Below are 18,987 nucleotides of genomic sequence, written 5' to 3'. Positions count from 1 at the left end.
CCACCAGACCATAGAAATGGCTAAACCAAATCTATCTTTCAGCCAGTCACCCTTGTCCCATATTCCAAGCATGAATGTGGGATATCATGGATAAACCAATCCAAAAACACCAAGGGAATCTAGAGTTTAAACTACCTTCACCCTCATTGAACCATGATCTCACCAAAATTGGCACCGAGATCACAAAACCAAACCGAGCTTGGAATACCACTAGACTTTACCACAATCCACATCAGATCATTGGTTCTTAAACTGAGACACCACCCTCAGGCTTTACATTGTATCTCGAAAAAATTGGTCAAGGGATTTTTAGGCCTTTGGGAGTTTTCCTAAGACCACTTCTGCCATAGACTCTAAAACCCTTATTTAATTACGAAGCTCAAAACTGAGAAAATAATCCCATCACACCATGGCTATTAAGAAAAAGGAAAGTCAAGGCTAAAAACCATTGTCATAACCCGGGAAAAACCATGCCATCCACAGTAAAAGAGCCATATACCAACATACAAAGCCATGCATGTCAAAACCAGCTAGGAAATCACACATGTAATATGCTACCTTCAAGTATTCCTACTGAAGTTGCTTGATCCTACTCCTCCTTACTTGAGCTTCCCTTTCCTTTATTTTCCTTGTCCTTACTTTTCTTGATTTTCCTTTCTTTTCTCCAAATCTAGAATGCTCCGAGAAAAATCTAAGTGTCCAAGAGTGTGAGAGAGAGAATAATGAGAGAGCGAAAAAACTGAATTGAGCAAAAGCCATGAATTGATCCTCATAAGCCTTTTTATCAATGAGGCCTCTATTTTCTCCATTTTCCATTATTTTCCTTCAATTTACTCCTCACATGCAATATGTGATCTTTTCCCTTCATTTTCTCCTATTTTCCTTTATTTTCATAAATAAATGTGCCAAAATACATTTTTGCATTTTTAATGCCTTAGCCATTTCCTTTTTCAAATTCCCTTAGCCATAAATACATCTAGTGATGCCCACTAGGATATATTTTCCCAACATTCACCTGGAATAAGCGTCCCTTAACTATGGTCTTATTTTTCCTTTATTAACTTTAATTATATGAAATTTTAACCAAGGGTTGTTACGGACCCCTCCCCCTTGGGGAAAACCATCCTCGATGTTAAACCACACCAAGTCCTCAGCAAAACTGCTAAAAATAAAACATAATTCCCATGTAGCTTTATAGCTTGGATCATTGCAGTATTTACATTGAATGACTTGCTCAAAATCAAAACATCATGAAAATGTAACAAGATAACAACCATACCACTTATTGGATATTTATAACTTAGCTCATGGAAGTATTTAAATCCATATACATATGTACATATACCAAAACATCAGAAAGTCTTATGTCAAACATATACCAAACATCATATCAAAACCGATTTTCCTCATCTAGAAAACAAAGAAGGATACATGTCCTACATATGATCTATCATCTCCCATGTAGCTGCTTTGGGACCAAAGTGCTTCCACTGTACTTTAACTTGCTCTATGGCTTTATTCGTGAGCATGAGTTGCTTGCACTGCAATATGCACTAAGGCTCTGGTTGGAATTCTCCTTCTTGCTCCACCTTCAACACAAACCTGTCAATAACATGATCAACATCCTTTGTATACCTCCTAAGCAATGAAACATGGAAAACATCATCGAATTTCACTATTGTTGGTAGTGCAAGTATATTGGCCACTTATCCAATCCTCTCAAGGATCTCAAAAGGCCCACAATATTGTTGTGCCAACTTGGCACATGATCCAATCCTCAAATAAATCATCTTGGTTTGATGTGAAAATAAACATGCTCCCCAACCTAAAACTCTTTGAATGCCTTTTGTTGGTCTACATAACTCTTCTATCTATCCTATGCTTCCTTTATATTCTTCTCTATAACCTGTATTTCCTATTCCATGTCTGCCAAAATATCTGGTCAAATAATTACCCTGTACAATGGACCCATATCAAAGCCTATCCCACTATTTTTCTTGTCTGAAAAACATATATGCTCCCTGTCCCTCAAAAACCCGCGTGTGTACACGACTCAACTTCATGAAACACGCGTATAATAACCTTTCTCTGACAAAATTAGATTTAACAACAGGATGATGCAACAACTACTCCCAGATTTTCTCTGAGATATTAAAATGTTTCTCTAGGCAGTGGTTTAGTGAATATATCAGCAACCTGTTCTTTGGAGGGTGTTGAGATTGCAACAAGATGATGGAGCTTAGTAAAAAGAGTCGCATTCACTAAGTGGGCCCGCAGGAAAATTATGGCGCAAGTTCTATTTTTGATCCCAGCAGGGATGATCACAGTGTGGGTGGCCACAGTGTGGGTGGCCACAGTGTGAGTGATCACAGTGTGAGTGATCAAAGTATATTTTTAGACTGGCTGTCAAAAATAGAAAATTCAAATATTATTGTCTCATAATAATATTTGGACTATAAACTTGATCTTATTCTCTTGGAGCACTTCAGGATGAGCTACGGATGTGGTACATGTAGATCCCAGAGGGAAATACGTGGTTACCTATGGGATGACTAATATTTGCATGCAGGACTTCAGTTAGAACTCAAGTGAGTTGAGTTTAGTGGACTGGAGGTGCAGTTGATGGAGTTGTGTTCAGTTTAGCTTTGTTAAACTGGTTGTATTTAGTCTAACTGGAAAATAGACTAGAGATGAGTTGGGTGAATTAGTTATTAATTAATTCACAAGTTATTAACTCATAATGCAACTATAGAATACATCAGTTAACTCAGTTGCATGTCAGTACATGTTCATTTCAGCAGGGACAGGTGTTAGAGGATCAGATTGCTATCAGTTGTGACTATAGTTGTGCATGATGATTTTCACAATCAGAGGGATTGAGTATGCCAATGAATTGGCCAATATCAAGAATTGTAGCCTGTGCTCACGTCTAAAATAGTGTGAGTGATTCTTTGTAGGTGAAATATGAGTTTGGTAAACCATTCTCATCAGTTCTTGAGCAGGTATTGAGCTGTGGAGGCAAGCAAGCAGCGGGGGAGATTTGGAGATCAAATCTGAGTTGTATTGTGTGTAACAGGTGGAGCTGGTACTGGATTTCTTGTGATAAGCATTGTACTATGTATTGTTACATGATTCAATCACTATAATATACAGATAGTTGGGGTTTTTAGCGAGATGCTTTCCCCGGGAAAATACTGTGTTGATATGTGTGATTGATGCTTCTATGTGCGCCTGTGAATGTTTCTGCTTATGTAAATTGATGATCAACGTAGAGTAGCTTATGTATTGTGTATGTATTCTGCAATAGTACATGATCAGGATAATCTCTGTTGAATATGTGTTAAATTACTCAAAATTTCTACATGGTATCGGAGCTGTTGATCATCAGATCTACTATTCAGGAAGTGTTTACATTCTATTTCTTCAGGTAGAGTCTGTAATCGGGCCAGGTAGCCTCTAGATTCATCCTTCCTTTGGAAGGTGAGATATCCGGTGAATTCCCATACAGTCAATCTCCATACGAGAAATATTTTGTTCTCACGAATCTTAGATCCGAGGTGATTGAGTTGGTTGCTGGTGGAATTCGAATTTGCAACAGTGTTTTCTTGGTGACAACGCAGCAATGTCTTTCAACGGATTGCGATTGGAGTATGCTCTTGAGGGCAGGTCAAACTATATTGCATGGAAGGACAGGATGGAGGTAGTATCGGATGATAACGGGCTGAAGGAGTTCATAGATACGGATGTCCCAAAGCCTACTGATGCTACTCAAGCTGATGCTTGGCAAAAGAAGACCGCAAAATGTCGAAGGGTTCTGTTGGAGGGCGTGAAGGATCAGATTGTGTCCAACCTCCTTGGAAAGGCTACTCCATATTTGATGTGGAAATCATTAACAGAATTATTCCAAAGCAAGAGCGATCAGAGGAAGCTGGAGCTCAAAGATAAACTTAGAAACATCAAATGCGAGAAGGGTGACAGTATACCCAAGTATCTCACGAAGTTCACTCAGTGTCGAGATGAGCTGGGAAGTGTGGGGGTTACTGTCGATGATGAGGACTTGGTGAGCTTGGCTCTCCTTGGTCTTCCTAAGAGTTGGCATTCCTATCAGGACTCTGTCAATGGTCGGGAGAAATTTCCGAGATAGGAAAGACTATGGTCAGATCTTGTGCAGGAGGAGATCAGGCGGAGTACCAGGGACAGATCTTCGTCAAAGGGAGCTGATGAAGAGAATTGTGCTTTGGCTACCAAATCAAAGAAAGGGAAGAGCAAGAAAGCTTCTCAGTCTGGTGCGAAAGGTAAGAAGGAGGATATGTCCAAGGTGAAGTGTTTTCACTGTCACCAGCACGGACACTATGCCACAAATTGTCCGCATAAGAAGAAGAACAAGCAAGCTGCTGGATCTTCAGCAGGAGAGGCTCTAGCCTCACAGTTTGAGCTTGATTTTTCATTGATCGCATGCTTGGTTTCAAGTGTGATGGGATCAGTGTGGTTCTTGGACAGTGGTGCGCCTTTTCACATGACGGGAGATAGAGATTTGTTCTCTGATCTGGAGGACAAAGATCTTGGAGTGCACATCGAGATGGGCGATGATGGTAGATACAGTGCGACCAGTATCGGTACCATTTCTTTGAGAGGGAGTCTAGTAAACCCTTCATATTGAAGGAAGTCATGCATGTTCCAAGATTGAAGAAGAATCTTATCTTAGTGGAGATGTTAGAAGACAAGGGGTATGATGTTGTTTTCAGCGAGGGAAAGGCTTTCCTGCATAGCAAGACAACTGGTGAGACCCGGAAGATAGGGGTTTGAGTGAAGAACCTTTATCAGTTGCATGTAGATGGATGCGCAGCAATGGCGAGCAAGGCAGAAGGATTGGTGAGCTGGGATGATGGCAAGTTGTGGCACAGAAGATTGGGTCACCTTCACCATGGAGCCTTGAAGATACTGCAGCAGATCACTACAGGGCTTCCTAAAGGCACACTTGCGCAGTCAGATCAGTGCAAGGGGTGTACTTTGGGGAAGTTTGTGAAAGCCACCTTTCATGAGAAGGATAGTCGCGCCACGACGATCCTTGAGAGAATTCACACAGACGTGTGTGGACCTTTCTCAGTTGCTTCGACAGCAAAACACAGGTATTATGTGATTTTTGTTGATGATTTCTCTTGTAAGTGTTGGATCTTCTTCATGCAGAAGAAGAGCGAGACATATTCAAAGTTCTATGAATTCAAAGCACTGGTCGAGAAGGAGTCGGGGAAGAAGGTGAAGGCTCTTAGGAGCGATAATGGTGGTGAATACATCTCGGATGAGTTCAAGGATTTCTGCAAGGCAGAAGGGATTCGTAGAGAGCTCATATCTCCCCATAACCCACAGCAGAACGAGGTAGCTGAGCGGAAGAATAGAACGATTGTGGGTGCTGCACGGGTAATGTTGCATGATCAAGGCCTACCCCTTCACTTGTGGGCTGAAGCATGCAATACAGCAGTTTATGTGCAGAACCGTTGTCCTCATAGGATACTTGGCATGAGTACACCCGAGGAGGCTTATTCTGGTAAGAAGCCTGATCTTTCTCATTTGAGGATTTTTGGTGCTAACGTTTACATGCATGTGACGAAGGATGCCAGGAAGAAGTTGGAGCTGACCGCAGAGGTTGGGATATTTTTCGGGTACACTGATACGCCCCACAACTATCGTGTGTATTTGCCAGACAGTGGTAAAACTGTCGTGCGACGGGATATAAAATTTCAGGAGGAGAAATCCATGAAGTGTTTGCTTGAGAAGGAGCTACACTTGCATGCAGATGAGGAGCTATTAGTTCCTAAGGATGAGCTTCAGGACGTGGATTAGCCACAGGATGAGGTTCATGGAGTGGAAGAGACCACGCATGCAGCGCCAACCATCAGAGGGCGAAAGTGCTTGACAGAAGCTGAGCGACTGGCTCAAGATGTAGAGAAAGTTGTAGGACCACCTACAGCCCAACGCAGGCAGAGACAGTCACCTGATCGATACACTGGATACATGGATGTGATGAGCAAGTGTGTTGTGACTAAGCCATCCTCTTTAGAGGAAGCTGTGGAGGATCCCGCATGGGTAGACGCCATGGTGGAAGAGTATGATTCTATTGTCAGAAACAGTGCATGGGAGATTGTTCCTAGACCGGAAGGGAAATCAGTGGTGGGTTCGAGATGGATCTACAAGGTCAAGCAGGCAGCTGACGGGAGTGTGGAGAAGTACAAGGCAAGATTTGTTGCCTGAGGCTTTTCACAGATAGAGGGGATCGATTATAAGGAGACCTTTGCACCTGTCGCAAGGTATTCTTCCATACGAACGATTCTTGCTCTCTCAGCGCAGATGGGATGGCACATTCATCAAATGGATGTGAAGACTGCATTCCTCAACGGAGTCATTGAGGAGGAGGTGTACATTGAGGAGCCCGAAGGCTTTGAGGTCTTCAGCAGCGAGTCGCATGTGTGCAGGCTCAAGAGAGTGTTGTATGGGTTGAAGCAAGCACCACGTGCTTGGTACACACGGATAGACAGCTATTTCACAGGACTTGGATTCTCCAAGAGTGAGGCGGATCCTAACCTATACCAGATTGTGGTGGAGGGTAAGTTGCTTATCATTGTACTGTATGTTGATGATTTGATTCTAATGGGTGATGAGCTGTTGATACTGTCATGCAAGAAGGATCTTGCTACAGAGTTTGAGATGAAGGATTTGGGTCTCCTTCACTATTTCCTAGGATTGGAAATATGGCAGCGCAGTGGTGGACTGTTTGTTTCTCATGGAAACTATGCTCAGGAGATACTGGAGAAGTTCAACATGCATGGCTGCAAGCCTGTTGATACTCCTCTTCCTGGAGGTTGGAGGAAGGAGGATGCCACTTCGGGAGAAGAAGTGGATGCCACTGTTTATCGACAGTTGGTGGGGTCGTTGATGTATTTGGTCAATACACGACCTGATATATGCTATGCAGTTAACCAGCTTTCACAAGCTATGGTTAAGCCTACCAAGCTCTTCTGGAAGGCGGACAAGCATGTATTGCGCTACTTGAGAGGCACATCGGGATATGGTTTGTGGTACAGACAGGAGGATGAGGTGAAGCTATGTGGCTTCACAGATGCAGATTGGGCAGGGAGCCCAATGGACAGAAAGAGCACATCAGGAGGGGTCTTTAGTATTGGATCGACAGCAGTTTCTTGGTACTGCAGGAAGCAGAGATCCGTGGCACTCAGTTCAGCGGAGGCCGAGTATATGGCATCAAGTTTGGCTGCATGCGAGGCTATATGGATGAGGAAGATCCTGGTTGGTTTGTTCAGTTCTCATTTGGATCCCACTGTGATTTACTGTGATAACCAGAGTTGCATTAAACTCTCGGCTAATCTTGTATTTCATGATAGATCTAAGCATATTGACATCAGGTACCATCATATCAGAGATTGTGTGCAGCGGAGGATCATGTTGCTTTCATACATTCCAACGGAGGATAAGGATGCTGATATTCTGACAAAGGCTCTCACCAGGAGCAAATTCGAGTACCACCGAGGCAGGATAGGGGTTGCTGATAATCCATATCTTGTCGAGAGGGAGTGTTCAGATTGCAACAAGATGATGGAGCTTAGTGAAAAGAGTCGCCTTCACTAAGTGGGCCCGTAGGAAAATTATGGCGCAAGTTCTATTTTTGATCCCAGCAGGGATGATCACAGTGTGGGTGACCACAGTGTGAGTGATCACAGTGTGAGTGATCAAAGTCTATTTTTAGACTGGCTGTCAAAAATAGAAAAGTCAAATATCATTGTCTCATAATAATATTTGGACTATAAACTTGATCTTATTCTCTTGGAGCACTTCAGGATGAGCTACAGATGTGGTACATGCAGATCCCAGAGGGAAATATGTGGTTACCTATGGGATGACTAATATTTGCATGTAGTACTTCAGTTAGAACTCAAGTGAGTTGAGTTTAGTGGATTGGAGGTGCAGTTGATGGAGTTGTGTTCAGTTTAGCTTTGTTAAACTCGTTGTATTTAGTCTAACTAGAAAATAGACCAGAGATGAGTTGGGTGAATTAGCTATTAATTAATTCACAAGTTATTAACTCATAATGCAACTATAGAATACATCAGTTAACTCAGTTGCATGTCAGCGCATGTTCAGTTCAGCAAGGATAGGTGTTAGAGGATCAGATTGCTATCAGTTGTGACTATAGTTGTGCATGATGATTTGCACAATCAGAGGGATTGAGTATGCCAATGAATTGGACAATATCAAGAATTGTAGCCTGTGCTCACGTCCAACATAGTTCGAGTGATTCTTTGCAGGTGAAATACGAGTTTGGTAAACCATTCTCATCAGTTCTTGAGCAGGTATTGAGCTGTGGAGCAGGCAAGTATCGAGGGAGATTTGGAGATCAAATCTAAGTTGTATTGTGTGTAACAAGTGGAGCTGGTACTGGGTTGCTTGTGATAAGCATTGTACTATGTATTGTTACATGATTCAATCACTATAATATACAGATAGTTGGGGTTTTTAGCGAGATGCTTTCCCCGGGAAAATACTGTGTTGATATGTGTGATTGATGCTTCTATGTGCGCCTGTGAATGTTTCTGCTTCTGTAAATTGATGATCAACATAGAGGAGCTTATGTATTGTGTATGTATTCTACAATAGTACATGATTAGGATAATCTCTGTTGAATATGTGTTAAATTATTCAAAATTTCTAGAGAGGGAACATACTTCGATTTGACTTTTTGTTCAAGCACTTGTTCACGTAGAAAATGGTATTTGATGGGTATGTGCTTGGTCTTGGAGTGCATGACTGTATTCTTTGAAATATTGATGGCACTTGTATTATCACATAGAATGGAGATGGGTGGAGTATATGTGATCAAAATGTCTTGCAAGTTTTGCATCATCCAAAGTAGTTGTATGCAGTAAGAGGCAGTAGCCACATATTCTACTTTAATTGTAGATAAGGCAATTGAACTTTGTTTCTTGTTGAACCAAGATACTAACCTGGAACCCATATAGAATGCACCACCACTAGTGCCTTTTCTGTCATCAACACTTCTTGCCCAATCTGCATCTGTATATGCATGAAGAGTAAGATATACATCTCTAGGATACCATAAACCAAAGTCCTGAGTTCCTTGAAGATATTTGAAAATTCTTTTGACTTCCTGAAGGTGTGATTCCTTTGGATTTTCTTGGAATCTTCCAACTATTCCTATTTCATGCATGATGTCAGGTCAGTGCCTGTTAGATAAAGCAGACTGCCAATCATGGATTTGTAAGTTGGTTGATGTACTGTTGTTGATTCATCGTTTGAATTGAGACTGCATCCTATTACCATTGGGGTACATACAGGTTTAGAATCTTCCATTCCATACCTTTTCAAGATATGTTTGATTTATTTGGTTTGTGAAAGAAAAATACCATCTTTATTTTGTTGAACTTGTAGACCAAGAAAATAGGTAAGTTCACCAAGCAAGGACATTTCAAATTCTTACTGCATTATTGAAGCAAAATTCTGACTCATGGATTCTTCATTGCTACCAAAAATGATATCATCAACATAAACAATAATAATTACCAATTTATTAGTTTCAATCTTTGTATATATATTGCTATTTGTTGAACATTTTGTAAAACCTTGTTGGTGTAGATATTTTTCAAGGCGGTAATACCAGTCCCTTGGAGCTTGTTTCAGACCATAGAGGGCCTTTTTGAGTCTGCATACAAGTTTTACATCATTTCCAAGAATTAATGCTTCTGGTTGTTCAATATAAACTTCTTCTTCTAAATCTCCATTCAGGAAGGCTGAATTTACATCCATTTGGTATACTTTGAATTTCTAAAAGCTAGAAAGGGCAAGAAACATCCTTATGGCTTCAAGTCTGGCAACAGGTGCAAAATTTTCTTCAAAATCTATACCTTCTTGTTGAGCATACCCTTTACAAACAAGTCTAGCCTTGTTTCTAATGACTTCTCCATTTTCCTTTAGCTTGTTTTTGAATATCCATTTAGTTCCTATAATATTTTTATCATGAGGTCCACGAACTAATTCCCAAGTCTCATTTTTTTCAATTTGCTCAAGTTCTTCATTCGTGGCCTTGACCCATCATTCATCTTTGCATGCTTCTTTTACATTTTGAGGTTCGATGGAGGATAGTAATGCTAGATAGCTTGAGGTCCCTGTAATAGTTCTTCTTATCTGTAAACCTACCTATTTTCCCCCTAAAATTTGAGTTTCCAGATGATTTTTTCTGAACATACCTAGACGGAGTATTTTCTTATACCATTATCTCTTCTTCTGGTGCTTGGTCTCTTCTTCAATATGGTTTTGATTCTATGTGGGAAAGTAATCCCCATTTAATTCATCGTCATAATCATCTGTTTATTTTCTCTATTTTGGATTTTTACAAGCTTCATCAACTACAACATCAATGCTTTCAACAATTTTTCCAAGTCTTTTATTATAACATTTATATACTTTAATTCTGGAAGAATAACCAAGAAGAATACCTTCATCTGCTCTGGGTTCAAACTTACCAAGCTTTTCATCAATCCTTTTGATATAACATTTGCTTCCAAAAACTTTAAAGTATTTTACAGTAGAAGTCTTACCATACCAAAGTTCATGTGGAGTTTGAGTGTTGTTTACCCAAACCTTTTCTTGGTTGAGAATAGTTATAGCAGTGAATGCAGCTTCGCCCCAGAAGGTTGTAGGAGTTCCAAATTCATCTAGCATAGATCGAGCCATTTGTTGAACAGTTCTATTCATTCTTTCTACTACTCCATTTTTCTGAGGAGTCCTTGAGATGGAGAATTTCCTTTTTATTCCATGTTGTTCACAAAAGTCAAAGAATTCATCCGAGGTAAATTCCCCTCCTCGATCAGATCTGAGGCATTTGATTTTTCGATCTGATTCATTTTCAACCAAAGCTTTGAAGGCTTGGAACTTTTCAAATTCTTCATCTTTATGAATTAGAAGACCTGTCCAACACGTTCTGGAAAAATCACCAGTGAACAAAATAAATTATTCTTATCCACGACGTGACTTTTTCCTTGATGGTCCACATAAATCAATATGGACAAGTTCAAGAAGCTTACTAGCTGATCTTTCCTTTTCCATGAAATGAACTCTAGTTTGCTTGTCGATTTGACATGGTTTGCATATTGTATTTTATGGGATGCTGATATATGGAAGATCCCGAACAGCGTTGAATCTGCGTGCTTTTATTATTTGAGAAAAGCTTAGATGTACCAATATTCTATGCCACAGCCAGTTTTCATCATTTAGGCTTAGATAGCACTATTGTTGTCCTCCCTTGAGTATTTATAAGTTGTTTGGAGTTCTTGTACCTTTGATCATAGTCTCTCTTGTATCAAGCTCACGAACAAAACATCTGTTTGATCGAAACACCACTTCATTTCCTTGATCACACATTTGAATGACACTCAACAGGTTATGCTTTAAACCATCTACATACATAACATTTCCAACTTTAACCTTTTCTTTCAAGAAAATAGAGCCTTTACCTTTTATGACAACAGGAGTGTCGTTTCCAAATGAGACATTCTTTTCCTTTTCTAAGGCATTATATGAGTGAAGTTTTTCTTTGTCACCTATCATGTGCTTTCAGCATCCATTGTCGATGTACCACTGATTTTCTTGTCCTTCTGCATACAAGGCTATACCACATCTTTTTGTTTGAGATTCTTTCCTTCACCATATCTTTGTATTTAATGGATTTTTCTCCTTTTGAGATGTTTGCTGAAATTTTCTCTTTCATTTAGATTCTTGATGACCAAAGTTGTTACAGATTGAGCATTGTATTTCATTTTCAAGAAGAGAAAAGTTATTATAGGAACTTTTCTTGATACCTGTTACATTCCTTTGATTTCGTGCTTCTCTAGTCATGATGGTTTTGTAAGCAATGCATTGAGCAGAATTATGTCCAAAATTATGACATGAAAAACATGGCCCATTAAAGAAGTTCCTGTGACTATCCAATCTATTGACCTAGTGATTGTAGTTTCTATTGATATTCATCTTTGGAGAAAATTGAGTATGATTTACCTGAGGTTGGTTGTGGCTTCTATTCATCCTTGGAGTAAATTGAGTCTGATTTACCTGGTGATCTGCTTTATTGCTAACGATTTTCATACTGTTCACTAGTTTTTGCTGCATCAAGATAGCTTTTGGTGGAGGTTAACGACTTATGTGATTGAGACGCTTCTTTAGTATATCCAAGACCTGTCTTTATCAGAGGAGAATGCTGAAATTTGATAATTTGATTTAAAGTTTTTGATCCTTTAGCAAATCTAAGATTGAGAGATTTTGTTTTCTCAAGATCCTTTCTTAGACCCACAATTTCACATTCTAGTTTTTCATTGTGTTTTTTCTTTTTCAGCAAGTTGGTATGTTAAGGTATCTATAATCATATTATTTTCTTCTAAACATATTTTTAGTTTAGATATTTCTTCATGAAGGTCTTCCTCTTCTAAAGCATCCCAAAAATTATCATCATCATAAGCCATGAGAAGTTTTTAATCTTGTCCAGTTTCATCTTCATCACTATTAGATAAACCATCACTATCTTCATGAGTATAGTAACTCCTTTTATTCAAAACTTGTTTTCTATTCCCTTTTGCATATTCCTTTCCTTTTTCAAATTTATCTTTATGAGTACATATAGCATCATAATGACCGACTCTTCCACAAGAAAAGCATTTGAAAGGTAACTTACCTCTAAACCTTCCAGAACCTCGTTGAAGCTTTTTGACAAAGTTTACCTCATCTTCTTCTTCTTAAATATGTCATGATTCATTGTGTTCTTCCTTTACATTTGCTGAAGCTTTGAATGTGGCTTCTCTCATATCTGATGGTCCTCCTTTTCTCATCTCAAAGGTAGTTAATATTTTTTGAAGCTACATCATAGTGATATTCTACAGATCCCATTTTTCTTCTATGGCAGACACTTTGGATTCAAATTTATCAGACAGGGATCTCAATACTTTCTCAACTAAGGTAACCTCCTTAATTTCTTCACCTAGATTCTTCATACAATTGACAACCTCATATATACATAGGAAGTAACTAGATATGCTTTCATCACTATGCATCTTAAGAGTTTCATATTGAATTCTGAGAGTTTGAAGCCTAGCACATTTTACCTGAGAATCTCCTTCGTAGCTCAGAACAATTTTGTCCCATATTTCTTTGGCTGATTTGAGCTGCATGACTTTGACAAACTCTGATTGTGATAGACTTCCAAATAAAGTATTGACATCTTTCGCATTGATTTCATATTTGCTTTTTACCTGTCGTATCTGTAGGAATTGCTATTGGAAATGTATATCCTCCTTCCACAATTTCCCATACATCCATTCCAAGTGATTGTAGATAGGTTGTGCTTCTTATTTTGAAATAGAAAAAGTTTCTTCCATCGTAGATTGGCAGTCTGATGGATCTCATGCTTTCTTGATTAGTCATGTTGATGGATCTCCCTTCAAGTGATCAAGCTTCTTCTGAAGGACCTGCTCTGATACCAATTGTTGGAAATAATACTGAGAGGGGAGTGAATCAATATTATCAGATCTATAATTTTATTTCCCAAACAGATTTATATACGTTACTTCAGCCAAGTGAACTAGTGTGTACACGCAACTGTACTTAAAGAAACCAGCGTATATGCATAGATCTTTTGATTTAGACAATTTATCATGTATTGAGCTTAAACTAGTATATCAGAGATTTATTAGATAGTGCAGTAAAAGCAGAATAAAGCATCACACATAAGCAACACACATGAACACCAAGATATAAGGTGGAAACCCAATGTGGGTAAAAACCACCTGCTGCTGTCATCTCTGTCTTCTTTTAATAATAATAAAATCTGTTTACAATCTTGTATTGGTGCAGACTCATACCAGTACGCAGGCACCCACCTGCAGAAGGCTACAACCTTCTCTCATTCTCTAGCTACTACTGGAAGGGAGCTACAACCCCCTAGCTCTTGTACTAGCCAATATGTTTACTAGTATGTAGGTGCTAGCCTACAAAAAATTCCACTCTTCCAAAAGGGACCACGTTTCATGAATTTTAAGACTGGATACTCCTGGAACACAACACCACGATCTGAAGGACACGTTTCATCCAATTTTCATACTGGACCCATCAACAACATTGAAACTCAGAAAATCATAACTGTAATACAACCATCAAATACATATGCATCAACCAATCACTGAAACTCAATCATCACTTTCTGAATCAACCACAACTGAATCAATCAATCACTGACAACCCATCATCACTAAAGCAAATCACAATCAATCAATATGATCATTCAGAACACTGTTACCAGAATACAGTCATCAAAACAGAACCCAAAACTCTGCAACAGCAAACAGAGACTATTGAAACTTTAAACATCATGCTTCATAAGGTATACGCTACTTCCATGTATCGAACTAGCGTGTATATGCACTTATACGAAAGGAAACCAGCGTACAGATCTACAAATTCTAATTTATGATGTATACGCTACTTTGATATGTTGAACCAGCATGCATACGCTCTTTTACTAAAGCGAACCTGCGTATAGATCTGTAAATGCTAACTTAAAACATCACAACTATTCTAGACTTCAGTCATACCCAGATCATCACATTTACAGAATAAAACACGCGTTAGTATTTAGATCTAGACTATTCAAGATGAAACCACATAATGAGAATAATTTTAAGCCTTTATGATCCCGGTCCATCAACCTTCATCAGTCATATAGGTTTCTCCTTAGATCAGATCAAGCAAACCATCAGAAGCTCATTAACCTACATATATGATCCAACACCTCATAAGATATTCAAAAATACTTGCACCCTTGGCCTAATGATCTTCTCCTCCTTATATAGTTTTATGCCTTTCTCAATACCATGGACCAAAACTACTTAGGACCAATACCTTGGACCAAATACCTCAAACCAATTACCTTAGGTCAAATACCTTGGACCAAGAAATACCTTGGACCAAAAACTTTGTTTTTCCAAGATATAAGCATTTTTCCTTCTGTGAAAGTGCGTGTGTACGTATACACTCCTTTTGTTCAGTAAACCTGCGTGTATATGCAACTTGGACAAGGTGAACCTACGTATACCTCTCTTTCTTCATTCTTTGTAGTCTAATATATAATTCTTTGACCTGTTGCACTGTGAGCTTTCATCTGAGTGAGTTTCCATCAAGGACAACACCTGTATCATAATGCCAACAATATGGGCTATGTGACTCAATGTTTTCTTGCTTTCCATCATAGATGAATCATTATGGGAGTGATTAATCACATGTAGATATTTCATAATATGGATGGTTTCCTCTTTTTAGTTGAAGCACCAATTATATTTTTCTATTTTAAGAACTAGTTGCTCAAATCTATTAGTTTCCTCAGCTTCAATGACCAAAAATTACATAAGTGGCCACACTCTACTACAAATATCTCTTTGATTTTAGCTTCATGTTTTTCGGTTTCTTGCTAGAAATCTGACATAACTTATTCAAACTATTGAAAACCCTCTAGTGACCCTAAACTTGGCAACTATAGATTAGCCATCACTTGATTGATATTCACCCATGATTTGCAGCATGTGGACCACTCCTCCTCCATTTTATTTTTTAGCTCAAAAATTACATTCACCTAGTGTTGATCTATTGACTACATCCTTGCTATGCTCTCATTAGTCAAAACATAGATGTCATGGTATTCCTTTTCTTGGGCTTAGTAGATCTCCTTGAGGTATTCAATATGATTCAAGGCCTTGGCACCTTCCTTGTTCCATCAAATAACTTCATCTGCTAAAGAAAGATATAATGTCTCCTCCTAAAAATATGCTACCTTTTGAAACAAAAATCTCTTAGACACTCATTCCTAACACGTTCTTCCAACAAATCACCAATAAAATTGCACATGGTCTTTGTGGATTCTTTTTAATATTGTACTTGATACTTGAGGGAATCCAATTCTTTTTGCATGTATTCTAATTCTCTATGCTATGATCTCACCTTGTCACTAGTAATATGTGAAATTGCTACTATAATATATAACAACTCACTCATAGTAGTTGTCTTTGAATCAAATAGAGTATCTTTATAGGTGCACATTACACCATTGTTTATAATGATTTTTCATTTATTCTGTCTTCTTAATAATGAATTGAATTTTTCTATCATAGGAAATAGACTCTACATCTTCCACCTCATCTATTGGCCCAAAAAGTGTTTTATCTCCCCAATACAAAATGTTCTCTAAGTAGTCTAGGGTATGGATATGCTTCATAACTTATTCCTTACCTATGTCCATTTCTTGGGTCTTACTTGATGGTTCATCTTGTCCAATGGTTGTTATCTCTATTTTTTCTTCCCAAGCTCATTTTCTTAATTATTCTAAGGACCTATAGTTTCCTCATTCATGATTGGAATGGGAGATTAAGTCTCATCAACTATTGTCGATGTAGCTTCAACCTTTTGATCAAAATTTTGTGTTGTATCAACCCCTTGATCCCCCTCACTAGCCTTATTTTCAACGAGTTCCTAATTTGTTTTCTCAGTTTCATGGTTATTTGTAATACCCTCCTCCCACATCTACCCAAGCAACTGGCCAGTTAGGGTAAACATGCAACAAGAGCCCACTATGATATGATTCGACCTCCTAAGTCAAGTCAAGGAAGTGGAACTGACAGAAACACACCATACAAACATTTAACATCAGCATTACGACCCTTAGGAACCAATCCAACCTTTTTGCCAACCAGCCCCTGTATCCCACTAATATTTTGGACCACTTGACCTCTAGAGTCTCTCATGCTATGGGCATGTCTACATCTAAGGACCTCTGGATGCTCTCACAGGCCTGAAAGCTAGCATCCAAGGACTTTTTCACAGTGTTGTGCCAGCGTCCTGGGATTTCATCCACTTTTCATGCCCAGAGCTCAGGTCACTGCCCAGAATGGAATGACATCTTCGAAACAATAAGATAACAGGGAAATGACATTGAAAAGTAAATTACTTGAATAAGGCCTTGACCGGACCCCTGCTAGCCATGACATGCATTTCTTCAAACATATCACGAATATGTAATTTACAGGTGTAAATAATAGATCTGAGCATAAGGGTATCATACTTAGCTGAGACTCACTAAGAGACATTGATGCCTGAACACATTGACTGCCATTTAATCCATTAGTTCATAGATACATTGTTCATTCATTTAAAAGTAAAAAAATGTAAGATCCATACATAGCTACTGTCATAAAACACATATATAACCAGCATAATAGCAACAGAAATGCCAATGAAATCACAACTATATGATCTACATATAAACTAGTATAATACTCATAGAAAGACAAGGAGAAATAACCTCATATTTATGATGCCAAATCCAAACCTGGGATGGGACTTCCACGTTCCACCCGACTGTAGAATGGTTGAGCCAAATCTCTCTTCAGTCATTCACCCGGGTGCCATATTCCAAGCATGAATATGGGATCTAATAGAACACATCAATCTAAAACCATACATGGATTCCAAAGGCCATCCACCTCAACCTATCAAACAGTGATTCCACCTCACAGTCGGACATCACAAAGCCATCATGAGATTGGTCTCTATCCAAGCCTTCTAGGGTTTCTAGAGTGTTTGCTCTAACCAAGGCTTCCAGGGCTAGTAGCTCAACCCACAGTTGTCGTCGAGCTTTCAGAGCATTTTTCCAAACAAGGCTTATAGGACTAGTAACTCAACCCACCAAGCACTTCCAGATTTTTTTTCCAACCAAGGCTTCCAGGACTAGTAACTCGACCCACCAAGCACTTCCAGAGCGTTTTTCCAACCAAGGCTTCCAGGACTAGTAACTTAACCCAAGTTGTTACAGGGCTTCCAAAGCATTTTTCCAACCATGGATTCTAGGAACTAATAACTAAACACAAGCTAAGGAAACATGAGAACCAACCAAAACAAAAACAAAAAAAGGAAATAAACCCACAATCTCCATGTTTATCCAAGAAATGGAAAGGCTAGGAAATCCATTGTCAATCTAGGAAATCCTCCATGACAGTGACAGATCATGACCAAAAATCCACATGCATGTGTCATGCATGCCAAAACTAGTGAGAAAAACATACATGCAACTTGGTACCTCCAATAAAATCATGTTCCAGCTTCTGATCCCGATGTCCTCTTATGCTTTCCTAATCTTCCTTTGCCTTCTTGCTCCAAAAATCCAAGTATGCCACACCCTCCAAGAGTGCTAAAATAAAAACTCTAAGTATGTGTTGTAGCAGCTACAAATACCCTTCAAAATCTTGCCTTAGCCTCGTTTTGGAGCCTCCCTACCAATCTTTCATAGCACCTTGTCTTGCTTCGTCAAGTACACAAACTTCAGTTTTTTGCTTGCATAAAGATAGCCTGTCGATCACATCTTGATGCATTCCCCTCACAGGCTGATCACCCGAACTTGGTCCAGTTGCAGGATGATAAAATCCCCCAAGAAATTGTGCATTTCTAGAGGGCAACTAGCCTTCCCTCCATAAATTGCGCAATCCTGTCTGGCGGCCTATTGGGCCCCAGAATTGCGCAATTCTGCCAGTCAGGACTCCCAAGGAAAATTGTGCAATTTTCCCCAGAAGAGCTACTCAACCTAGAATTTGCACAAATCTTGGCAGCAGTCAGCTGCTCTGCTAAGAAATTGTGCAAATCTCCTAGGCAACCAGCCCATCTCCCAGCTCGAAATGCGCATTTTTCTCAAGTAGTTGAGCAGCTTTATGCATGAGCAATCTCGTTGACCAGTTCCACCAAGGACTGAGGAAAATTGACTTGCATGCATGGCTTGCTTTTTCCCATAATAGCAAAAGGAAACATGCAAAAGGCATCCCATGATTTAGGGAGCTATTTTTAGTAGTTGGAGGTTACATGCAAAGTTGTTTTAGAAACTTC

The sequence above is a fragment of the Pinus tabuliformis genome, chromosome 4_2 (assembly GCF_031772625.1).
Source record: "Pinus tabuliformis cultivar Carrire ecotype Pingquan chromosome 4_2, CPIR1, whole genome shotgun sequence".
Classification (NCBI taxonomy): domain Eukaryota; kingdom Viridiplantae; phylum Streptophyta; class Pinopsida; order Pinales; family Pinaceae; genus Pinus; species Pinus tabuliformis.
The sequence above is the reverse complement of the archived record's forward strand: the minus strand, read 5'-3'. Positions refer to the sequence as shown.